This window comes from Camelus bactrianus, chromosome 18, assembly GCF_048773025.1.
Source record: "Camelus bactrianus isolate YW-2024 breed Bactrian camel chromosome 18, ASM4877302v1, whole genome shotgun sequence".
NCBI classification, from domain to species: Eukaryota; Metazoa; Chordata; class Mammalia; order Artiodactyla; family Camelidae; genus Camelus; species Camelus bactrianus.
The window spans coordinates 48,582-74,385 of NC_133556.1; the positions used below are offsets into that span (position 1 = coordinate 48,582).

Here is a 25,804-nt window from a genome sequence, read left to right on the forward strand (position 1 = left end):
TTCCTGTTGCAATTCAGTTTTCATATCGAGAGTAAAACGTAAGAGGAGCTGGGGGAGCAAACCACAGGTTGGGAGAGTTACACCCTCATAATTTCTACGTGGGTTCACGTTTCTGAGAGGGAGTGTCTGGCCAGGCCGCAGGAAGCCCCCGCCTCGTCTGGCCACAAAGGCCGGCAGTGTCTCAAGTGAAGTTACTTCTCAAGAAGGTTGTTGGGACACAGCATCCACCGCCAGAGCCTCACAGTCCTTTCTCCTCCTGCAGACATACGGAGACACAGAAAGTGCCCACCCTTGGACCAGCGCGAGGGGCCCACCCGTGCCATGACCAAGACTGCCAAGACCACGTTATCTCACCTGCAGCAGCCTCAGTCCCATCACCAAAGGGCACGCTCAGATGTCTGAAAGAGCCGGGGGTTATCTGCACAAAACTGGAAGGTTTATCATCATTGGCGGGATTGTCTCTTCTGTCCACGACGCCTGTGGAAAACACGGCCTTGTGTCGAGCCGGCACCGACTCATCATGTGTCAGCTGGCCGACCAGAATTCCGATTGGATCAGGGTGGACCTGTGGGAGTGCTATCAGGACATCTGGCAGATGACCTGCAGCGTGCTCGAACACCATCCGGACCTCATGACGCGGGTAACTGGCTGCATCCTCTCCAATGTCAACACACCCTCCATGACACCTGTGATCACGCAGCCCCAGAATGAGACCTCCCAGCCCATTTACCAGAACAGCAACGTGCCCACCAAGCCCACCGCAGCCAAGATCTTGGGAAAGGTGGGGCAAACCTGAGCCAGATCTGCTGTGTCCGCCCGCCGGTGGAGCACTTCACCTTTGTGGATGAGAATGCCAACCTGGGCACGGTGATGCGATATGAGATTGAACTGCGGATCTTGCTGCTGTGTGGCAGTGACCTTCTGGAGTCCTTCTGCATCCCAGGGCTCTGGAACTAGGCAGATACGGAGGTAATTGTTGGGGGCTTAGGGATCTTGGTGGCGCCCTGGGACACAGCCAATACAGACCAAATCATGAATCACTCCTCAATACTCTGCGAATACAAAAAAAATCATGGTGGTGAAGGATGACATCAACCATCCCATGTCTGTTGTCACCTCAACCAAGAGCAGGCTGGCCCTGCAGCATGGGGACGGCCACGTTGTGGGTTACCTGTCCCAGCCGGTCATTGACTACACTCTCAAGAGCCAGCTGTACATCAGTGCCTTGGGCTAGCAGCCACAGGGCCCTCTGCTCCACTCTCCCCTGGTCCTCCACCAACACACTGGCCCCTCCAGCCTCTGTCGTCGGTCCCCATCTCTCTCCTGCCTCTCTGTTTCTCCATCTCCTCATCTTGGCTATTGTCCCCACCTGCTGGCTCAACCCCCCCCCCCCCCCAGTGTGGGGGCCTGCAGAGAACCACGGCATACCCTACTCCACAGTCATCTTTGGACAAACTTTCCTGTAGTCTCCGGGTTGGGGGTGGGTGAGGGGATGGGGCTTGGGGAAGTGCAGTCTGTGGAGATGTGCTGACGTCTGTCTCCCAGCATGTTCTAGGGAGGCGGCTCTGGCCCTCGCCTTCCCAGGATGCTCTTTCCCACAAAGGGCTACTTTCCTTCCTCCTTTCCTACTTTCTTTCTTTCTTTCTTTCTTTCTTTCTTTCTTTTCTTTCTTTCTTTCTTTCTTTCTTTCTTTCTTTCTTTCTTTCTTTCTTTCTTTCTTTCTTTCTTTCCCTCTTTCTTTCTTTCTTTTCTTTCTTTCCTTTCTTTCGTCTCTCTCCCTCTCTCCTTTCTCTTCTTTCTCTCTTTTCTTTTTGTTTTTTGTTGTCATTGTTCACTCCTCATAGAACTTGATCAAATCCGTGTCTGTGGTTTAAAAAAAAAATAAGATTGTTGATCTTGTTTTCCTTTGAACTGCTTTCCTGGGGGCTTTAAATTAGGCCCAGGCCTGAGGCTACACCGTTTCTGATAAAGAACTCTTGGCACTGCCGTGTGTCTTTCGGGATCAGACCACATTCCTCAGTCCCCTGCCGCCACTGTTCCTGCTTAGCCAATGGGTAAACCGAGTCACAACCTGGCTCTGGGTGTAGCCAAACCCTGGGCAGGGCCCCGGAGGTCTCTGTCTTATAGGGGTCAGGCAGCTGGGTGGACCCAGAGAGGGGACAAGGACAGGAAGCAGATGGATAGCAGAGGGTGTGGGGACAGCGGGGTGGCCTCCTCAGGTCCCAGTACTGAGGGCCAGTTCCCTGTCCTGACCATCCAGCTCCCCACTATCTCCCGACACTTCCTCCATGGCCCCTTTATCCAGGACCTGCCCAGCAAGCTCTAGGGTCACCCTTGCTGTCTCAACACCCACTGTCTGAAGAAGGGAAGCCCGTGACTTTGAGGGCCTCACGGGTGACCTTCTTCTCCCCTGGGTGGGAAGGCTCCCCCTGTGGTTGGGGCCCATCTGCCCTCGGGCCCCTCCCCAGTCGGTGCTGCCCCTCCTACCCAGGACCCTGGCCCTGGCCCTCCCTCGGGTCAGCCACGCCCAGCCCCACTGCCACAGCGGCCGCCCAGTCCTCAGAGCACAGAGCACAGAGCACAGAGCACGCGCTTTGCTGCCTTTTCGGAACTTTGGGGGCTTATCTTTCTTCCAAGATTGCTGCTCCTGTTCTAAGCAGACTAGGTCCTATATACTTTTCTGCCACTTTTTCAAGCTCTAATTATAGAATAGGGCTTTTTAAATGAAAAAGGCCTGGCTCTGGGGTGTAATTCTCCGAGCAGTTTGGGTCTGAAAGAACCCTCGCAATTAGAGGCCTCTCCGACGCAAGGGAGCGTCTCTGCGTCTCCCGAAAGTGAAGGGTCTGCATCTCTTCTCAGTGAGGGAAGGGGCGTCTCCTTGGGTAGACAAGGCACCTCCATGTGAGGACTGGCCCAGCAGAGGCCACAGGGCCTGGATCTGGCCAGCTCACTGGATCCCACACAAGAACCTCTGTCTCCAATGAGCAGAGGTCTGGATGTGACTCTGGGGTGCGACTGGAGGGGTGCTGGAGCCAACACCAAAGCCCCTCAGAGATCTTCTGGGCAAATGGCTCATCCAGGCTCCCATGATCCCTGCAAGAGGCCTCTGCGTAGACACCCCCAGAACTAGCCACAGCCCCCCATCACACCACCTCTCCTGCAGTACAGCCACTCCCTGCAGTTTAGGGGCCCCAGAATGCCCTCTCCCCTGAGCTCAGTCTCGCCCCCGGGCCACTCCTCCCCAGCAGGACCTGGGGCCTGGGGTCTGAATGAGTCACCTCCCCTCCCCAGTTCCCCTCTGAGCTCCCACTTCTTTGAGGGAAAGGGAGAAGAATCTTCCCAGTTCTCAGCAGGTCCACTTCCTGCTGAGCCCAGGAGGGGGTGTCCTGGAAGGGGTACCATGAGCAGGAGGGGACCCCAGTCCTCCTATTAGGAAGTGGATGAGACCCCTTCAGCCAGCTAGGTGCTCTCTGAGGGCAGGGACCCTCCTAACTCCCCAGGGCCCCAGGGCCTACGTGCAGGCTCTGCCCAGAGTAGATGCCCCTGAAACAAGCAGGTGGAGGCCTCCTGCAGGGCCCGAGAGGGACAGGAAGCCGCCCCTGCTACGCAGAACCACGTGGACCAGGCCAACACCACCCCTGGGGAGGGAAGCTCAGAGAGCTGAACGCAGGGCCAACCTGCTGTCCAAACACCAATCACATCCCAGTCCTGGATTCGGAAGCACACGGAGTCTGGAGCTGCCAGGCTGTGCCCACCTGCAGTCAGCCTGGGAGAAAGGAGGGCTCGTCTTTGCGTGCACTGGCTATTTCTGGAAAGTCAGCAGAAACAAATTTGTTATTTATGTAACAGTGAGGCCTCTGTGCTGCTTGACACAAGGTGACAGTAGGGGTCCTTTGGTAGGGGTCCAGGACATGGGGACCAGGCCGGGGCAGAGGCCTTGTTGACTGTGAGGGTGAGGGTCCAGGCTCCCTCAGGAAAGTGGCATCTGGTCCAGGAGCGAGGACCCCTCAACTGGAGGGGAGCCCTGCATGTACAGCATCAGTGTAGCCCAGACTAGGCGCCTGAAGGACACCTTGCACACGTGCTCTGCAAAACTTCGGTGCTTCTGATGACCCCACCCCTCTCTGTTCCCACTCCAGCCACAATTTCACGGGTCAAGGGGTCACACATTCACTGAATAGTGATGTGGGTACCTGGAGGGGAGGCCTTCTAAGCAGGGTTGGTAGATGCCAAATGTTAACCCAATGGGCAGTGGCTTCCTGGAGCCCACCGTGCCAAGTGGCCCCCACCCGCACCCAGCTGACTGACCAGGCCAAGTTGTGACCATCAGAGCCTCTGGGCCACATGTCTGGACTGGAAGGGGGAAGGCTGTCGGTCTCATCCTTGGCAAGACCTCTATCCCGGGCGCTCTGCAGAGCCTGGTGAACCACCCATGCTCATCTGTTCTCAGAAGAGGGTTGCATGATACAGCCTGGGGCCCAGGGTCAGCTTCAAAGACACCCTTTAGCCCTTGCTTCCTGGATGACTTTCTGGTGGGGCCGTAGGGGGTGAGGCATGAGGACGCCCTCCTGTCCCCCTGCAGATGTGCAGAGGGACCCCCCCCCCCAACACATGATCACACTCTCAGGCACCCCTGCTCTGGCCATGCCCAGGAGGGCAAATGAGGGCCAGGGTATTGGGAAGCCAGGCGTCCGTTATCTCCACTGCCCGTCCCACTGCTTGAAATGGCTGTTCCTCAGCCAGTGTCTGTCCAGCTCTTAAGTGTTCTGATCAAGGCAGGTGCCTGTCACTGAGAACAACCTAAAACCAAACCACAGGCTGGGGAGAAAGGCCCGTCTGTGGGGCCCCCACACCATGAGCGAGGCTGGCAGCCCGGCTAGGAGAGGCGCCTGGAGAGTGTGGGACCAGCCACCCTTGGCGTCAGACCAACCCGGCGATTAAAACAGCTCTCTGGGTGGGAGGGGTGTCCTAGAGGTTTTCTTCTTTTTCGAACGTCCCTCCCTCCCATCCCTGGAGGGGTGCTGACGTGCTGAGGTGGGCTCTGCTCTCCATCAAAGCTGCTGGGAAAGCTGTCCATCTTGGTTTGCAGAGCGTCCAAGGAAGGCACTGCTCTATTAAAAGCGAAGAGAGCCGTTCCCAGGATCCATCCCGAACACGCAATCCACCACCTCTCCACAAGGGGGCAGGGTTAGTTCTCCTTTCACGTCCAGTTACACCAGCAGGAGCTGGGAGCCGTGCAGGGGCGGGGCTGGGCGCTGGCTAGGGCGGGAGGAGAAAGGAAGAGTGCTCCAATAAGGCCGCAGGCAGAAGGGCTCGTCCCTTCCTGAACCCTCTGTTCCTGGGCCCAGGGCCTGCTCGGAACCTCTCCCGGGTGCGGTGAGTGCAGGGCCAGGGGACCAGGGGTGGGGGGTTATCGCCACTGGGAGTTGAAACACGCAAGTTTCCGACAGTGAGTTTCCTGACCAGCAGGGTAAGAGGCCTGGGCCTTAGCTCCCTCCTGTAGAGGAGGGTGTGGTCGGTGCCTATGCGAGCCTCCTGACGAGGTCTCTGATGGGTGGCTCTGGGGCTCCAGGGCTCCCCAGGCTCAGAACGAGGCATGCAGATGCCAACCCTGCTCCCTCCCGGCCCTGTGACCTGTGGCTGGGGCTCTAGCCTGTGCCCAAGGAGGGAGAAGTACCCCAGGCTGGGTTCTCTCCAGATGTGAGTGTGGTAGGCTGACTCAGGGCTGACTCTGTGACCTTCTAGGCAGGAGGCATTCGTCCTCGTAACAAAGGTAAGTGTCTGGACGGAGGCTTTCTTGGGTGGGTCTTTATAAAGGGGGCGGGATGGTCAAGACAGAAGAGAGGAGGCGAGGCAGCAGAGGCAGAGACAGAGGATGTGGTACTGCTGGCTGTGAGGGTAGAGGAGGGGACGCTGGAGGACGCCGGCAGGGTCTCTCCGGGAGCCTCCAGAGGGGCCAGCCCTGCCGGCACCTGGAGAACTTGTCCCACAGAACTCATTCTGCACTCTGGATTCTGGAACTGCAGGAGAATAACCTTGTGTCATTTTAAGCCACTGAGATTGTGGTAACTTGTTACAGCCACTCTGAAGGCATCCACCCTAGTGGGGAACTAATCACTCATTTATCCCTGGAGAAGATGGTCAGTAGGTGAAACCAACAGATGTACAACCAAGCGGCAACCCTGGGCCCAGCAACCGCGGGGTATGGTGGCTGTGCTCGCAAACGTGTGTGTGACGGGCTCCCAGCTCCTGAGGGCAGGACTGCACCCCCGTGGTCAGAGCTCTCCTCTCTGCTCTGGAGAGGACCGAGGCGGATGTGGGTGCCTGATGTGATGACCGAACCCCAAGAGCTAATATGTGACAGCAGCTAAGCACTGCTGATGGCATAAACACCTCTCCGAGAACTTTAAGAATCTGGAAGTTGTCTTCTTTGAAGTTAGGGATCTGAGTACTCGTTGCTGCATTAGGGACTGTCTGGGGAGCAGGAATTACAAAGTTAAGTTAATCTCATCAGTTATCTCTTGCATCTATTGCAGCCATAGGTCTGTGAGCCCCTGAATTCCAGGGAGGCCCCAGCAGAGCCCCAGACACAGACCGGAGCTGTCTGGCACACACCTGCTGGTGCTTCCTGCCAGACCTGCTGGGGAGGGGTCTACGCACAGGTGGATCCTCCTCCACCTCACACAGAATCAAGGGTCCTGCACATTCACACAGCTGGATCGCGTGACACTGGGAGGCTGCTTTCACTCAGGAAGGACGTGTGAAGATAAACCATTTTTAAGCACTGCTGTTCTGAGGGCAGCTGCACAGGGGCTCATAATCCGCCTCGGCAAGCTCTGCTTCACTGACCTGAATCCTTACACTGAACTCTGAATTTGTGGAAACAAGTGCCCATAAAAATACAGCTGTTTTAAAGGGCACATTCATTGGTTTGCTTAAAGTTGTAGTCCAATTAAGAGTTAATAAAATGCCAATAAACCTCCAACTCTTAGGAGAGCAGGAAATGGTAGCACATTTTCCTCATCAGAGAAGAAACAGCTTTTTAGGGTGTGCAGATGATTTGTGCAGCAGGGCCCCTCTTGGAGCTGCTGACTCTGAGTTTAAGACGGCGGTCGTGCAGGAGGAAGGGCGTGGAAGTGACGGCCTGCAGGGCGTGCCAGCCTTCTCCAGGGTCCCCACCCCCAGGAAAGGTCCAGCACAGGGACTCAAGCCCATGAGACTGAGGAGGGACTGACACCCCGAATTTGCATGGGGAAGCGGAGCGGGGAGGGGCCACTGCTGAACAGATCACAGTCATGATTTAAAACATTCACTTGGTTCCCCAGCACATGTTCAAAAACTCCTACTGGGTCCCCCATGTTGTTTCCAGCAATAGAAAATCAGGGGTGGCCTTCTGGCAGCTCACGTGCTGGTGGAGAGCACCTTAAACAGACTAATTGTATAACTTGTGACAAATAAATGTGGCGATGGTTGTAAAGCAGGGGACAGGATGAGGGGCCCAGGAGTCGGGGGCAGGAGGGGCGTCACCTCTCCAGTTGGGGGTCTGGGGTCAGGCTGAGTGAGGAGGGGTCACGTTATTGATGGGACAGAGCCCGTTGCTTGCAGGTGGAGGGAGGAGCCCCAGCGAGGGGGCAGCATGTGCGAAGGCCCTGAGGCAGGAACTGCACGGTGAGCTTGAGGAGCAGCAGGGGGGCTGCATTGCAGGGGACCCCCCAGCATCAGCCTCTCAGGGTGGGCTCCCCCACAGCACTGACAATGCTAGTGAAGCCCTGAAAACAGAGTGGGTGGGAGCACACCACAAGGGGTGCTGCTTCGAGTGCTCACGGGGACCTTCTCATAGCCCTGACCTCCCTGCGGCGGGTCTGTGCGACCCACTCTACGGAGGAGGGAAGTGGGGGTGTGAGCTGCCGAATGGTCCCCAGTCCTCAGTTAACAGGATCTGAACCCAGACCCGGGTCACTGACGCCCACAGCACAGCGTCACCAGCCTGTCGGCTTGAAGACTCATCACCTTGCCCCTCCCCTCTGAAGGGGAGCAGGGCTTAGGGAGCCACGCCTTGTGTGCTCGCAGACAGCAGGGCTGGCTCGGGCTTCCTGCGTCTCCGAGGACGTCAGCGGGCTCACACCCTTGCACTCACGGTTCGCACACACTCAATTTCTGGACACGCCCATCTCACACAGACTCACAGCTCGGGAACACAAACGTGGGCATGCACACCCAGCACAGACCTCAGGAGGGCCCCGTCACTCTGGCCTGTTGGGAGCAGAGGGTCCTTAATGAGCTCACCCAATGCAGACCACCTTCTCCTGGTGTCCAGTCTGGCGGTTAACACTGGAATCTGTCCCTGGGGGCCCTTCCTTCTCCCACAAACACGCTGTCTGACCTGGGTGCAAGCCACAGCCTATGGGCAGGTGTGCTGTCCTGCCTGCTCTGCTGTGGTCTCAGCCCACATCCATGGCTGGGGCTGCCCTGCCCAGTGGGCCTAGCCTGGCTGGCTGGCAGCCTCCAGAAGGCTGAGCAAGCTGGCCCTGGGTTCCTGTCTACCCCCGTCCCCGCCCCCCCCCCCCCAAAATCCTGGAGAAAGTGCAGTCTGCTTTCTCATCTCTGAGCTGCCCTGAGGCTCACAAAGAGCCTGAGTGGCAGGCATGGTCAGGAGAATGTGGAGCCCTGATCCCTATTCCAAGGTCACCCTTGTGGTGCAGACCAGGAAGGAACTGAGGTTCCCAATACGTTCATGCATGGAACGTTCTCTCTCAGAATGGAGGGCTGTGCCCTGACCACAACCTGACTTTGCTCAAGAACTCAAATCAATACATGTATTTAGTACCATTTCCTGAGCACTCACTACAGCTAATTGCTTCCCACACTTTCTATCAACTAATAGAGTATAATCTGCCCCTCCTACCTTCCCTCTAGAGCAGAGGAATAGCAGACCAGAGGAGGGGGTTCAGGAAGCCTGGGCCAGGGAGGCACATCCCGGCTGCAGAGACAGGCGTCCATCAGCTCCCATGGGAACAGGTGGTGCAGGGGCGGCAAGTCTGCCGTGAGGGCAAGAGCCAGAACCCAGCCGGGCGGAGCGCCCAGCTTTCCCCGGCGGCCCCTTCGCTGCTCGGAGGCGTTGCTGACGGCCTGGCCTCCCTCCCATGCTTCATGGTAGTTCATATCTGTAATTTTGGTCTGACCAGTAAGGCAGTGGAGAAGATTTACAAGTTAAATTTCAAGGGGCAGGAACAAGTGGGATCTGTGTAGAGCTTTGTATGGACCTCTTCAAAGGGAAGCACACCTTCAGGGGAAAAGTCTGCATGCTGAAACAGACCAGCAGTTTCCTCTTCCCTGTGGGATTTGCATTAGCCAGTTTGTCCCCACAGCCCTGCCTGGGAGGCGGGACATTAATCCTGTCACTATTTAAAAAGTCGTCTCAGGGTTGGCAGTGACTGAAATCACTTCCAACTTAATTTTGCGTGAAATGGAGCAAAGCTTGACAGGAGGAAAAGAGAAAATGCTGGCAAAGAGGCGGCACGAAGTAGGAGCCTGAGCCGCGGCTGAGCTCGAGACGCACTGACCATGGGGCTGCGGGGGGCGGAGCCAGGAGTGGGAATGGGCACAACAGCCAGCCAGCTCTCCAGCCCGGGGCTCTGCTGTGGAGAGACAGCAGCCGGACGGGGGACGCCGCCTGGACAACTGACCAAAGAGCGGCTGATGGACGGAGAGGAGGCAGGGGTGGCCACGACAGCCCCTGGGGCCCAGGTTAGAAGTGGCTTCCAGAGGCGGCTCCTCTGCTGGGTGACATCTATCCTGAACATGACCTTGAGGCCTCGGTGCCGAGTGTGGCTTTGTACGCATGGGCAGGCGTGGCCCCAACCACCCCTCACTCCTGCTGATGTCCGGGAGAATGGAGGCAGGCGACGGCTGCCCCAGCGCTCGGTACACGTGAGGGCCCGGGGAAGTGAGGGCTCCTGTCAGCCTGGACTTAGAACCCCAGGCCTACACTGTGGTTTCCTGCCTCACACATGCACACACCATCCACACAAAGACACGCTAGCCACCCACACACACACCCACCCTCCCACGGGCACACATGCACCTGGGTCTGCCCTCTGCGCACTGGGCATGACCTAGGCCCCGCGCACAGGGTCGTGTGGAACCTTCCAGCAGGTGAGGGTTGGCTGGCAATCTAGGCCACTGCTGTGTCCTGTGCTGCCCAGGCCTGCCTCCCAGGAAGGTGCCCGGCTCTGCCCAAAACCCCCCCGCAGGAGCTCATTAACTTGTTTCTCCACCAGCATTCTGTGTCCCTGGTCACCGAGGCCTGGGGCTGGACACTGCCCAGGGCAGATACGCCACACTGATGAGGCCAAGAGGGAAGCAGCTGTCATCTCCTGGGCTGCATGGGGGGCAGTGTCCCCACTGCTTGTCAGCAACTGTCACATCCTGTTACCTCTGAGTTGGATGGAGCTGCTCTGGGTGCATGGAACATGGTGACATCCAGGCCTGGTCTCGGGCCAGACGGGGCAGCCTGGACTTCACACTCCCTGGGAGAGCAGGGTGCTCGGGGTTGGAGGCTGGGCAGCTGAGACCCTCTGAGGTGACCTGTTCTCCAGCCTCGCGCAGCCCATTTCAAATTGCAGCTGCGGGGATCCCCAAGAAACTAGTTTTCTTTAATGGAGCAAATTATTTTTATGCTTCTGTAGAAGCTCTGTTACACAGAGCCAGTCAGAGCTGATTTTCAGCTGCAGCTTCTCCCTGCAGAGAGGTGCCCAGCTCCTCAGCACCTGCCTTGTCTTCTGACAGGAGCTTCCCTGCTGAGCTAGGGATCGGGGTCGGGGCTCTGCATCCCTTCCTTTCTCCCTCCCCGTGACTTGCACTCCTTCAGTCACTCAGAGTGACCTGCTGAGTCTCTGCCACACACAGAGCTGTGCTGGCACCAGGACCCGCAGCTAACACGACGCCTGCTGACCAGGCAGAGCGGGGCTCTGAGCTCTGACCGAGGCTGGGCGCCACCAGAAGGCCACAGAACCCACTCAGGTGGTCAAGACCCCAGTGGAGGTGCCGGCTCTGCTGCTCACCCACCGTGGGATCTCCCGATGGCACCAGCCTGTCCGTGTGGCAACACTAATACCAACCCTAGAGGGTCTTTGAGGAAAAGGAGAGATGGCACATTCAGCGCCTGATGCTCAGCAATTGATGGATAAAATCCATCCTTTACTCCTGGTGACATCCTCACCCCCAGCTCTCAGAGGAGCAGGCTGGGGCAAAGAAGGGACTCATCTCCGAGATTTCAGCTCCAGGTGGCAAAGGGCTGAGCCACGAAGGAGGCTCTTGTCCGAGCTGTCCCCCGGCAGGCTCCTGGCCATGTGGGGCTGTCTCTTCCCACCGAGCGCTTGTGGGCACAGGGTCCAGTTCATCACATGCAGAGGGAAAGACAAATTGGGGCCACAGGACTCACAGCCACGGGAGTGAGGGAGGACTTGAGCCGGCTAGTGGCCCTGCCATCAGAACAGCCTGTCCTCCACCCTCTGACTTGTGGGACCCCCGAGTGAGGCACCTGTACTCACCGTGGGCCAGCCAAGCACAGGGGCCTCCTCCCGCACTCACAGACCTGCCACCCAGTGCACCTCCCGACAGGCCCTGCAGGAGACACTGCTCACAGAGGAAACCAGAAGGAAAAGCCATGGTTTCAGCAGATGGGCTGGCTCCTCCACCAATTCACCATCCACTTACTTACGCTGTTTGTTTACATGAGACCCTCCCTCCATGCGGGGTCCAGAGGAGCCCCAAGTGGGTCTCCAGAGGCTGCTTCTGCCCCCGCTACAGACGTCCCTTCCCTTGGTGAGAGGGTCTCACCCAGAGCAGGTGCCAGGCGCCCACTCTGCTGGAAGCTCAGCCATCATCACGACACCCCACGAGGCATGTGGGCGTGGCGAGGACAGTCTCTCCAGCTGTCCCACAGCTGGTGAAAGGCTGAGGTCCATCTGACCTCAATTCTGGACCCCCGACCTCAAGCACCAGGCCTTGGAGGGGAATGGCTTCCTCCCAACAGCCCCTGTGACAACCGCAGTGAAGAAAGTGGCCGCGGGGGTCTGGTGGTCCTGCAGCCCGAACGCCCTTTGGGGGATGGAGAACAACCTGATGGAGCGGTCTCGGCCATGAGACAAACCCCGGCTCTGGTCTACAGCAGCCCTGTGGAGACGTGTGTGTGCGCGTGCACGCGTGTCTGCGTGTCTCTGTGTGTTCGTGTGTGTCTTTGGGTCTGTGGGTGTATATCTGAGTGTGTGTGTCTGTGTGTCTGTCTGTGTTGCTCTGTGTCTGTGGTGTTTTTGTATGTCTATGTTTCTCTGTGTCTGTCTGTGTGTCTCTATGTTAGCATGTCTGTCTATGTCTCTGTGTCTAACTGTGTCTGTGTGTGTGTCTGTGTCTGTGTCTCTGTGTCTCTGTCTCTGTGTATCTGTCTGTGTCTCTGTGTCTGTGTATCTGAGTGTGTCTCTATGTCTATATGTCTGTCCGTGTCTCTGGGTCTGTGTGTCTATGTTTCTGTGTGTCTGTGCATCGGTCTGTCTGTCTCACTGTGTCTGTGTATCTGACTGTGTCTCTGTGTCTGTCTGTCTGTGTGTCTGTCTATGTCTGCTCACTCAGAAGCCACAGCCCTTCTCTGTTGGGCCTTCTGTCAGGACCATGGGGAGGTCAGCGACCTGATGAGCCCCAGGGGACCTCTGCCCAGAGCCACTTCCTCCGGCCCCGCCACCCACAGGAGGGAGCGCAGATGGCCACAGCTCAGACCCATAGCCCTGACTCATCCCCCCACCCATGCCCAGCAGGACCATCTCCTGGGAAGGGCAGTCGACGGCTCGGGGCAGATCCCAGGGTCCGTTCCCCTTGGACCAGAGCCTGGACCATGGGGGAGGGCCCATGAGGCTGGGGGAGAGGGCATCAGACGGGCTTATTCTGTGGTCCTGTCCGCATCCCAGCTGCAGGTCACAGCCATCGCCTCACAACGTTCTCCTCATGGGAAACACCACTTCAGGTCTCCTGCCTGGGTTTCTACCTGGGTACGTTTCCTGTTCCTGTTGATTTTCAGAATTTTTTTACATTTCCTGATGCTAACCCTTTGTTGGTCGTGTCCTTGGCAAACACCTTCTCATTTCTAACTTCTCTCCCACTTTCTTTGAGGAGATTCGATTAACAGGTCTTTAATGTCCTCGTATGTACCTGCCTCTCATTTCACAGTTGGAGCTTCAACAATGTATTTAAGAGATCCCTGCTCCAAGGCTCACCTATACTTTCCAGGCAGTTTTTGAGGAAGCTCTCGTATTTAACTCCTTGATGCATCTGTACCTGATTTTGTGCATGTTGGGAAGAAAACCAGTTCCCACACTGGTGAGGGCTCTGATTTTGAAGGAAGGAAAACTTCACAGGATAAAAGGGCCATTGGATCCAAAAACATCCTCCTGGGAGGACGAAGGGGCTCCCAGCCTGGATGCGCGTCCTCCCTGGTGGGGCCCATGTGTCTGAAGTGACGAGAAATTCTCCAGGATGAATTCAGTTGGCATTGACAGGAACCCACTCGAATCTGGAGAATTAATTTGAGAAGCCCTTTCTTCTGACGAACAGTGTGCAGTTTTCACAATCAGCTAATTGCCAGGGACACCACACTGGCGGGGGAGGGGGTTTCTGTTTCCTTCACAGAAAAGGAAGTGAGGCTGTGGGCCCCAAGCTGGAGAGATGTGTGTGTGTGTCCACGTCTGTGTGCCTGTGCACACACGTCTGTCTGTGTGACGGGCCGAGTTGGGGCTGACAGCTGAGGATGTTCTGCTCCAGGCCTGGTTAGACCCCTTCCCCATGAGTTTCTCTGCCAAGGGGAGTGGGTGAGGGTAGGGAGTCAGAGTGCAGACCACAGGGGCCTTGGCACTGAGGGAAGTGGACGTTGGCCCACAGGCCACACTCTTCCCCTTTGGAGGCAGATTCCATCTCCCCAGACAGTACTTCAGTTCTGGGGCACTTAACCTTAGTCTTCACCCCAAAAACCCCTCCTATAAGAGGGCAGGAGCCAGGTTCCAGGCCCCAGGAAGGAGAAGGTGTGGTGTCTACCTGGCCTGTTCCCCAGCCCCCGCCCCCAGCGCCTCTGCAGGCCCAGGGGTCCATCAGAGAGTCACAGGTTGAGTCTTGAGTAATCCCCAGTGAAGGTGAGGACCACAAGGAACTGACACCACTGGCCTCGTCACAGGGTGTGGGATAGGGGACAGCCAAACCCCTGTGGCCACTTTAAACAAGAGTAGGAGTGCACCACATGGTGCCAGTTTGGAAACAGTCGCTGCCATGAAATAATAAGACGCACTTTTCAGAAAAGTGAACACCGTTCTCTTGATTCTCAAAGACTTGCAAACACTGCATTTGTAGGAGGCACCCTGAAGCCATCAACCTTTGTGGGTGGTGACGGGAAGGACTCTGGGCTCAGAAAAAATCAGCACTCACTCCTTGACATGCTGATGGTGACTGGTGTCCACCGCTCGGGGAGGAGGGGCTGAAGCCTCCTCATTACCTGGGAGGGAGCTGGCCACACGCACCCCGCAGGGCAGCAGGGGCTTGGCTGGCTGGTGGGCTCCAGACCTTTATCAGAGACGTGATTTGCAAACATCTTCTGTCATGTTCGATTGTGGATTAACTTCCTCCTTTCTCCTTTTAAGCACAGAAGTTTTCCATTTTGAGGAAGTCCAACTTATCTACTTTGTCTTTTGTTGTCTGTGCTTTGGTGTCATATCTGGGAAATCATTGCCACATCCAAGGTCATGAAGATTTATTCTTATGTTTTCTTCTGCCAGTTCTGTAGTTTTGATTCTTACATGTAGGACTGTGATCCACTTTGAATTAATTCTGTATGCGGGTGAAGCCAGGAACCCCCCCAGCCTCGTCCTTCTGTGGGTGGGGATGCAGTGGCCCCAGGACCTGTGCTAACTGCTCGTGCATGTCTTCAGGTTTCTCCTCACATGTGGTTCTACACCGGAAGCAGTTCCACTTCTCCCTGTCCACTTATTGCAGTTTAAATTTTTCTTTTTTCCTTCCTTCCTTCCTTCCTTCCTTCCTTCCTTCCTTCCTTCCTTCCTTCCTTTTCTTTCTTTCCTTCTTTCTTTCTTTCTTTCTTTCTTTCTTTCTTTCTTTCTTTCTTTCTTTCTTTCTTTCTTTCTTTCTTTCTTTCTTTCTTTCTTTCTTGTTGTCAAATAACCCTTTGTTAAACCACTTTTCTTGGTAGGTCTTAACCCGCTGGGCACCCACCACACCTCTGCTGATGTCCTCCAGGGTGTCGTGAGGGTGGCGGCCACCAGCAGCACAGCCCGCAGACTGGGCCATCCCCGGGGCCCCTTTAATGGTTCTGGGGGGGGGGGTCTCTAGCTAAAGATCAAGGCTGCATCTGTCGGGCAAGGTTGACAAGCTCATCAAAGGTGACGTTTCCACTGTGCTTCATGTCTTTCTGCTTCTTTCTGTCTCTTGGTGGGTCCTTGACGGCTTTCACGATCAGGGCGGGGGCAGAAGTTACCACCTCAGTCTGGGCCTGCCTGTTCTCAGTAGTCAGTTTCACTGTAATCCTCAGACCCTTGGAATCGCCATTTGCCTTGACCATGTCATCACCAACCCGTTTTTGGAGACAGACCCATGGGACCAATCTTGGGGGCCAAGGCACATGTGGCACCGATTTCCCCACCGGTGCACCTCAGGGATACGACTCTGATCTCGTTGGGATCACACTTGGGCGGCATGGTGGAGGTGGCTGGTGTTGGCTGAACTTGGATTCGGGACGACTAAAGAAAGTTGCACCTTGACCTCCTCCAAGCCAAAAGCCAAAAGCCAAAAGCTATTTTCTTTCAAACTATCTGTGTCTTTATGTTTGAAGTGCAATTTTTTAAGATAGCGTACGTTGCAGTCTTGTTTTTGTATCCATCCTGAAAATATCTGCTTTTTAACTGAAATTTTTAGATTGCTATCACTTAAAATAGCTACGAAGTAGGGTGGCAGTGTAAGAGCTTCTAGCCCAGGCCGTTCAGCAAACCTGAACAAAAGAACAAAGGTGGGGGAATCATATTACCTGATCTCAGAATACACTACAGAGTTACAGTAATCAGAACAGCATGGTGTTGGCACAAAAACAGACACATAGACCAATTGTGCAAAATAGCTCAGAAGTAACTCCAGCTAATTTTGGCAAATCAATCCTCGACCAAGGTGCCAAGGGCACACAGTGGGGAAAGGGCAGTCTCTTCAACAAGCAGTGCTGGGAAAGCTGATTTCCACATGCAGGAGAGGGAACAGGACCCTCATCTCACTCGCACATAAAGAGCAACTCAAAATGAATTAAAGAGTTAAAGGCCTGAAGCCATAAAATAATTAGAAGAAAATATAGGGAGAAAGCATCTTGAGATTGGTCTGGACAATGATTTTGGTGGGGTTTTTTTTGGTTTTTTTTTTTTTTGGATATGACCCCCAAAGCACAGGCAACAAAAGCAAAAAAGAGATGAGATTCATTCAAACCCAAAAGGTTTTGCATAGCAAAGGGAACCATCCACAGAGTGAAGGACAACCTACAGAACAGGAGGAAATACTTGCGAACTGTACATCTGATGAGATGACACCTGGACAGGTGCTCACTGTCACTCATCATCAGGAAAGTGCAAATCCAAACCACAGGGAGACACCACCTCACACCAGAATGGAGCAGGACCCTGGGCCTTTCCAGGACAGACCCCCACCCCATGTCTTCCACCTGCCTCTTGCCTGTAGAACAACTTCAGTCAAAGAACAAGTTTCATCAGAGAAATAAGAGAATACAGAAACAGGGAAACAGTCAAGCAAAACAAAATAATTATAGTTTAGTCATTAAACAAAGTCAAGGACTTTTAGTTCTTCCTCAAGGGCCATCGAAAATATTCTGAGCCATGTCCTCTGAGTTGTTTTGCAGAGACTGGAACCTCCACCAGGGGGAAGAAGATAACTACATGATGACCAGATGGTAGCTCTAATAGGAGCGGCCACAATTCTGAGAACTGGCCTCAAAGAAATGGGAACACACTGACCCTGGAACTGAAGATTAACTGCACTTAAAACAATCAAGATAAAGCTAACCAGGCCACCACATGACCAATTTCAAGATGACTGTCAGAGCTGTTCTGCCTACAGCCCCCTCCCTCCACCCATGCACCCCTGAGACACCCCTTTAAAAGCTCTTTCCCCCTGATCCGCAGGGGTAGTTGCCCTTTGGACACAAGTGTGACTTCTCCCCAGGTTGCGGCCTCCTGAATAAAGCAATCTTTCCTTTCCTACCAACACTTGCTTCTCAACTATTGGCCTCAAGCAGAGAGCAGCTGGACCTCTGTTTCAGTAACAACACCTGTCAGAATGGCTGTTATTAAAAAGACAACCAGCAACAAGTGCTGGTGAAGACGCAGAGGAAAGGGAGCCCTGGCGCACTGCCGGTAGGAAAGCAAACTGGTGCAGCTTTTATGAAAAGCAGAACAGAGGTTCCTCAAAACCTTGACAATGCACCAACAGAGTGCCTTGGTGTGATCACTTGTTAGAACCACTCGTGGCACATAAAGCAGATCTGCACTGACTGGAGTCTCTTCTGGTTCAGTAGGCGGCGACCACAGCTGGGCTCCAACTGCAGGCTGTGGTTCCAGCCGCAGCTCCAGCCCCAGAGCAGATCTTCTGTCCTCAGCCGGGCTGCTTTGAGAAGGCTTGGTGCGTGTGTGGTGCAGCCGGCCAGAAAGGCGGTGGCCGGTCTGAAGGTTCCCCGGACATTTCTCCCCTTTCGGGTCCCCCACTCTCTTCAGTGGTGGCTGCTCCCCGACTTTCATGTTCTCGTCCTCCAGGTTTCCCCCAGAGTACTCTGCCCCCCGTGCCTGGGCCCCAGATGGGAAGCCACAGAACACTCTTCATACAACCCCCCAAATCTGCCTGCTAGTCAGTCCCTGATGCCTTCAAGTGGCTCCTTTTTGCTTTTGTGCAGATTTTCCAGTTGTTTTCTGTGGGGGAGGGAGTGGACATGATCTTACAAAATCATTACAGGAAGCAGAACCAGCAATTACCCATCCACTTTTAGAACTGCCTTGTGCACAAACCTCACATCCTTTGAGTCACACTTGGAAAAAGTGTACGTTTCATCTGTTTCAAAGGTCACGATGGCTTCACTGCAAGGGATTTGAGAGACAGATACCGTCTGAACAGAGGGCACAGCTGCAGGGCAGGGAAGTGGGAGCCCTAAGGAGCCACGGGTCTGCAGGACGAGGGCCGGGGCTGGACAGCACAGAGAAGAGGGAGGGACAGAGGACATCCAGCAAACAAGCCCATTTTCAGATTCCCGTCCCCATGTGCTCTGTCTACCAGCCATCTCCCTTGCTTCCTTCCAACACTTCAAAAGAAAAGCAGACCTCCTTTTCTGCCCGTCCCCTCCCCCACCATCATCTGAAGAGTCTCCCCCAGTAATTCCCGGACTTGTCCACCCTCTCCATCTCCACAGCCACCCTCTGGCCCTGCCCGTGCCCTTGATGAACCATGCGTCACCTCCTAACGGGTTCATCAGGCTCCCTTCCCCATCACGCTCAGAGGATCCTCTAGCCCCACCACCCGCACTCAGTGCCCACCTGACCCCACCTTCACTCAGTGCCCTCCTGGTCTGTGTCAGTCTCTCCCAAGAACACTAAGTTCCTTGAGGCAGGAACCCAGTCATTCATTTTCTGGGTCCCGGGCATCAGGCTGAGGGGCCAGTGCACGTGGGAGCAGCAGAGAGTCGTGGTGACACATCTGGGCTGTGGTGTCAGACAGACATGGGTTAAGCCCTCTCCCCATCCCTTCCTCGCTGCGACCCCCGCCCCACCCCGCCCCACAGTGAGGTCCCTGAGCCCACGTTTCCAGCTACATAATGCAATTGTGAGGTTCCATGACACCTGGGTGACAGGAGTTCTCACGAGGTCCAAGGTTCCCATGGATATTGGCTGGCCACACACCCAGATGGGCACGTACACGTACACACACACCCACCCCCCACCCCCCACACGCGCCAGGCCCCAGGGACCCACAGGACACAGGAAGGGACCACCTGGCCCAAAATGACCACCATCACGAACGTAGCTCTGACTGTCAAGGGATGGAGAGGCTGTGCTCTCGGGTTGGGAGGAGACAGTTTCTTCTGGCTGAAGAACTGGTGTGACTGGCTTAGTGGCACAGCCCCGCAGGAAGGTACACTTTGTCTTGGCAGATGGAGAACGTGGAGTCTGGGGACCATCAGGAACTCAGTTTGGCCAGAGAGGAGTATTCAAGTGCTGACCCCAAAATTTGCCTGGAATCCCCCGGGATCCAAGAAAACCCGCGTGATCAAGGTCTGCTCCCCTCTGTCCAGCTCAGCACGAAGCAGGTCCAGCTAACACAGGCCGTGTACGAGGCAGTAGGTGAGGGTCCAGGACCAAGGACGGTGGGGAATCCAAGGACTCCCGTGCAGGGAGGAAGGGTGTCCCTCACTTAGGGAAGCAGCCAGGCCCAAGAGTGCACAGGGCCCCAACTCTCAGTCCCAGAGACCGCAGCCCTGAAGCCCCGGCTGCGTTCCCACCCCACCCCCGCTCCTCTCCAGGACCCCAGGTCCCGCAGCAGCGGGCGTCTGACTAGTTTCTGGGCTGCGGCCTTGACTCATCACCTCATGACCTGCTCGAAAGTGACCCTGCTGGCCCCAGACCAGCCCCTCGTCCCTGGGCTTCAGCCTGGACGCCCCTTGGTGTCTGTGCCCATCTTTATTTTCTGAGCAGAGCATAACTGATTTTCAAAACATAAATCATGTCTGTTCTGGTCGAATGCAGTGATTTCTTCCAGACCGAGGAATAAATCTGGTTATTAAAAATAACACTGCTGCAAAGGGAGCAGGGCTGAGGATGACCTGAACAACTGGTACAAGCCTGCAGGTGCCCACGGACAACAGAACATACGGCCTTGATCCCAAATGCCAGGCCAGAGTGAGCACCTGAGGAAAAAGAAGAGCCAAAAGAAAGTCGGGGTTTGGCCAAGCAAGTTCCTGCAGGAGCAGAGGGGGCAGAGGGAGGACGAGGCCTCTGTGGGGCCTGGAGTGGACGCCCATCCTGTGAGACTGGCCTGGTCAGCCTGTGCCCAGCTGTGGGGGCCAGGGGAGCATGGGCGCTCAACCAGCAGGGAAGCTGGAGAAACACATTTGTCGGGCAACGTCTGGGGCCCCTGCTCACGTCCCGGGGCAGCACCACGGCCCTGTCACCACAGCGATGATGCAGAGGTGTGATAAAAGCCATCTGCCACCTGTAAAACACGATGTCGCCTTTCTGCAAAGCCAGAAGCCAGCCTGGGGCTCGGCCAAGAAATGGCCTACAAAATCCTGAATAATGACCTCAAAGCACACTGTCCAGTGTAGAGAACATTCTAGGCAGCTGTTTCCAGATTATCTACGTGCAATCACTTTGCACCCCTGACTTTTTTACCATGTCCACGTCCGACACTCTCCCCGCCAAAGCCTCCCCTGTGAGCAGTCATGGGAGCACAGGCCCCTGTCCCTCTGGTGACAAGTGGCAGAGCTGTGCTCCTGTGCCCTTTGCCCCCCGGCACACCGGCCCATGGGGGCGGACATGCCTGCCTTCGCGATCTCCACGTTGCCGGGGAGGAGGCGCTGACCTCTGTCCTGGATCTGTTCCCATGGTAACATTGAGACCAGCAGGTTTTGTCTGGGTTGGACATGAGACCCTAACTCGGGGGGTCCTCCGGGGTGAGGGCTGTGGGGGGGTCCTCTGGCCAGGCCCCCTGGGCACAGCCTGGGCTGTGTCCCCAAAGGTCAAAGGACGTGCTCAGGGCCCAGGGCCCGGGGCTGATGTGTGGCAGCTTGAACTGCACCCCAGATGGTCTCATTCGCAGGTCAGTTGTCTTCCCAGAGAGCTCGAGGCCTGCCCAAGCGCACTGTGGGCCCAAGAAAGGCAGGGCCACGCCTGCTGGGCCCCACTGTGTCCCCAGTGGGGGAGCCTGGTTGGCAAGGCATCTAATAAAGACCCAGGAAGTGTTTTCCTCCCCCTCCCCCTCCCATCTTCCCTGCACCCCAGAAGCACCAGGCTTGGACTGAACAAGCACCCCGACCCCTGAGCCAACAGCTTGGATGAGGGCCACCCCCCGAGACCTCCCTGAGAGCTCTGTGACCCTAGTGGGCCAGTGGGACCCCCACCCATCTCTGTGGGCCAGAACCTCAGAAGCGCCCCCCAAGCACTCTTGGGGGCCCTTTCTGGGGCACGTTCAGAGCTCCCAGGCCCCCAGCACTGTGGTCTACGGTTCATAGGCATCTTCCCCAGCCCCCAGGTGCTGGCCATGAGCTGGGCCACCCCTCCCCTCGAGGGAGGCACCAGGCTCCAACTCAGAAAGAGACGCTGTGTCCAGGGAGAAAGCCACATGGTTCTGGATTAGACCACCAGGTGATGCAGGAGTGGACAGCCTGGCTCCTCCCCGCTCTCCTTCCTGGAGGCCAGCTGAAGTGTCATCTGTTCTCAGGTAACGGGGTAGGTTTGCCCAGTTTGCAGCTGTCCAGGGCTGTGAGGAGGGGAGAGGGTCCCTGTGCTGGGGAGGGGTGGGCGAGTGAGGAGAGGGGGCCTCTGCACAGCCCAGGGGCTGTGGCCACCGCTAGCACAAATCCTCTCCCCAGCCAGCTCCTGGATGAGGGGAGGGGTCAGCCCTGAGGCCCCGTGTCCTGCACCCGGCCCCTCAGTCTGTACAGGGCGGGTTTCCCAGGAGGAGGCAGCAGTGTTGTGTGGGCAGGGGCATGGGCAGAGCAGCAGCTGGTGGTGACCCCTGCCATGGGGTCCACCAGGGAGGAGGTGGCCTGTGGCTGGAGCAGACCCTGCACAGAGGCAGTGACCTGGGTCTCAGGCCACATCAGGCCGTGGAACAGAGGTGCTCAGGAGGAATCGCTCCTTCACTGGCTAACACGCCGGTGCTGACTCACATGGGGCCATGTGAACTAATCTAACTTGGGGTGGGGACCACGGACGGGGTCCCATGCTGGGTCCAATCCACACTCACCATGGGAGATTTGAGGGCAAACTGTGCTACGACCTCAGGGATTTAGGCCCAGTGGTTTTCCGATGGCCACGGTGAAGCATGTCCATTTGTTTCCTATTTCATATTCATGTTTCAGTAATTCCAGGGAGATTCTAAGACAAAGCAGGTTTGGGCTGCTTGGAGGAGGCCCCAGCCCCATACTCCTGCCTCAAAGCGGCCGGTCTCTAACAGGAGCTGGGCAGGACTGGACACACAGCCCAGAGCCACAACCAAGGCGGGAGTGACCAGCAGGTCAGGGGCCATGGCAGAGGTGGCCCTCAATAGACGTCACCAGCCACACCAACCTTTGTTATCACACCTACCTTGGGGTGGGCAGGCTCGGGAGCTGAACGTAACAGGTTTCTCCGTGGTGATGGATGTGTCCATCAAGAAACCAAGACCACTGAGCTGTCCCTTTAAATGGGTGCGTTGTGTGGTGAGTGAACCACAACTCAGTAAGGCTGTTTAAAATAAATGGACAAAGGGGTGAGCAAAAGAATAAATACAATGAAAATGTAAAAAGGAAAGAATTAGTGAGCACCTGGGTGTGGGGAAGCTCTGGGAGGCTGAGCGAGTGGCCTCAGTTCACTCTCCTGTAAAGTGAAGACGTTACGGCCTCGCCCACCCCCTGGGCCAGCCCTGGCGTGGGGGAGTCTTCAGCACAGCCTGACACACAGAGAACATCAAAATCATCCCGTTTTCACTTTCCGAGGGTCACTATGTTACTCAGAGATTTCCTGACCTGTCGCAATAACACATGTCAGCAGAGGTCCGCAGCAGGGAGCGGTCTGAAGGGGAGAGGGAGTGGGCACAGCTGCCCCTGAGCCTGCATCCTCGGCTCCCGCATGAGGGTCAGGTGGGCAGCTCAGGGCTGGTGGATGGCCTCATCCCAAACCCCTCGCCCACCACACTGGGAGGCCCCTCTCCCAGCTGCTCCCTCCAAGTGGAAAAAGGGAGACAATGCCCCAGCCGGCTCAGGACGAGCTGAGGGAAGTGCCCTCGTGGCTCCGTGAGTCACTGGGTGATTTCCCAAACCCAAGCCCTGGAGCTGGGGGTCACAGGAGTCACAAGAGCCTGAGGTCAAGGTCAGCGTGAAAATGCCTGTGGATGCACGGGGCTTGGGCTGCAATGCTGAGCCAGACAGAGATGGACGCAGGGGACAGAGCCACCGTGCCCGAGATGCTCGGGGCCTCCTGGGGCCAAGGTACCCCAGGAGGCACCGCCCTGACAAAGCCCCTTCACCTCGGGCAACATGAGGAAGACCAAAGGTTAGGTAACACCGATGAGAAGCACCTTCTGCAGGCCAGGGGGTGACGGGACACCCCATGGCCAGCGCATGAGGGACAAGGCCCCACACTTGTCATCTGGGCAGGTCTTGCTTCTGTGTTCACGCTGCTGGCCAGAGCCTGAAGCCCCCACTGTCCCTGCCGCCCCTGCTACCCCTGCCCCTCCACCTGGGCTGGTGTCCACCGGGACCACTCCTTGCCCAGGAGGGCTGCCAACCCCAATGGGCTCTCTCCGAGTCCCTGGGAGTGTGAACACCAGCCAGTCCTCCTGCAGCAATGTGAGGACACACAGGCACTTCACCCAGGTCAGCACTGCAGGCCTCCTGAGGGGAGACATGGCACAGGACGGTGACATCGGGCAGGGGTTAAAGGGCTGGAGGCCCTTTCTTGCTTCCTTCTTTCCTGAATTTGCTGTCACTCCTCCTCCTCCCCGTCCCCCACCCCTGCGTGACTTACTTTCCTACAAAACTGGCTGCTTTTCCTAAACCTCCCTGACTTTCAGGTTTTCCTGTGCGTTTTGTGAGCTGTGATATTTTTGCTGTCACACCATTCTATAAACTTACCTTCATAAACACTACACTTCAGACGTATTCCACTGCCCGTATTCCACTGCTGAACACTGACTCAGACACAAAGTGACACTTCACCACGTGACTGTATCAGGATGTACCTCCTGGCCGGTGGGCATTGTGCTGTTTCTGATGTTTTACAAGAAACTAAACTTCCTTCTGCACACAGCTGGGGCACGGTCACTCATTACTGTGCTGGCGTGGATTCCCAAGTAGAAGTGCTGGGCCGAAGGGTCCGTGTGCTTCCTTCGAAGGCTGTGAGTGTGTGTGAGGATCTCAGACCCTCTGAGAAGGTGCAAGCACAGTGCAGCTGTGTTTTCCTGAGTCTGCTCGGAAAGCACGTTGCTGACTGGAAGGCTCTACAACCCCTGTGTTTTCCTGCAAACCAAGACACTGAGCTGTTGCTCTGTCCACAGACCGTGCAGTCCCACAAAAGGCCCCAGTGCAGGGCCGTGTGCCGGTCCCTGCTGGCTTCCCCGGCCCCGCCCAGGGTCAGACCAGCTCTCAGCTGTGTCTGGACTCCCACGACCAGGCACACCTCACGCGGGCGGCCAGGTGTGTTTCCCCGCAACTTGATCAGATGTGCCCTCAGCAGGAACGTTACGGGGGGCGCTGGGTCCCCACCATGCCCAGCAGGTGCCAGTGTGCCGTTTCAGCTGCTGTTCCTTCTCCTCGCTGACAGGCCAGGGGCTGCCAGTCTTCTCCGCCTGTTCCCCTGCAGCATTCTGAGAGAAGCTTCTTTAAGTCTATTTCTATTTTTCAGCAAACTCTGAGCTTATTGTGTATTTCTTTATATCAGTTAATGCATTCGATTGGTTACCACCTAATTATTTTGAAGCTCAGACTGCCCTCAGTTTGGCTGGCAGGGCCCCCTTCAGGCTGGCTTCTGTGACTCATGACACATCCCAACCTTCCTTCCCGTCCTGCATGGTCAGATCCAGGCTCACCTCTCCCCGAACCAGCCCTGAAATGAGCCCTTGGGCCACAAGTGCTGGTTTCTTCCAGTGAGAATGGAATTTAGGCCAGTCCCTTGGGGCAGCTGCTGCCGGGGCCCCTCGGTGCACAGAGCTGGTGAGGGCGCCCCTCACCCGTGGCCCTGACTTCTGACCTGCTTCCACCTCCACCAAGATTGTGAAAATGCCTCACTTCCAACATGGCGCACGATCTCTTAAAACAGGGAGCACTTCTCACCTAAATGTGCTTTACTTGATAATACTGGCCCTAAACATGTTTCCACATTTACTGACTATCTTTTTTGTGTTTGTCTCCTCAAGTCTTCTGCCCACTTTTCAATTTATACAATAATCAGTATTTCTAGGAAATTATTATATGTAAGGGGAGTATGTGTATAAATTACTACCTTCCTACTTTGTTTTTCACCTTTGTCTTTGTCTTAAACTATACTTTCAATGTCAATTCAAATCTATTTTTTCTAACTGAAGTACCGTCAGTTACAATGTGTCAGCTTCCCTTGCGCAGCAGTGTCCCTGTCATGCACATACACACGCATATCCGTTTTCACTTCTTTTCATTAAAGGTTATTACAAGACACTGAACACAGTTCCCTGTGCTCCACAGCACATCTGTTTCTGTGTGCTTTTTCACACATTTTTCTAAAAAGGTCTTTTTACCTTAGAGTCAATAAACACTGTCCTGCTTTGTCTTCTTGTTCTTTCATGGCTTTATTTTGAAGTCAAATCAGCCTAGAACTTAACATATTCTAAGGGGATCTGGGATTTCCAGTTTTATTGTATGTAGTTTATCTCTTGATCTCATATCATTGTTTGAATAAACCTTCATTAATTAATGATACCATTAGCATTTAGTAACTTACTATATGAACACACTAAATTCTGATTCTTTCTGGAATGATCTGTGCTT

General features: G+C 55.6%; 1 long non-coding RNA gene and 2 pseudogenes across 1 annotated transcript; 2 read left to right on the plus strand and 1 right to left on the minus strand.

The window, feature by feature from the left end:
- The first annotated feature begins 371 nt into the window (after nt 1-371).
- LOC105078084 (nicotinamide/nicotinic acid mononucleotide adenylyltransferase 2 pseudogene) lies at nt 372-1,417 on the plus strand (annotated as a pseudogene).
- Nucleotides 1,418-5,245: 3,828 nt separating this feature from the next.
- On the plus strand, nt 5,246-6,985 carry LOC123611961 (uncharacterized). Its single transcript, XR_006719083.2, has 2 exons — nt 5,246-5,376; nt 6,537-6,985. It is a non-coding gene; the product is annotated as an uncharacterized LOC123611961 (long non-coding RNA).
- Nucleotides 6,986-8,655: 1,670 nt separating this feature from the next.
- Nucleotides 8,656-18,369, minus strand: LOC141573858 (large ribosomal subunit protein uL11-like; annotated as a pseudogene).
- Between the last annotated feature and the right edge of the window lie 7,435 nt (nt 18,370-25,804).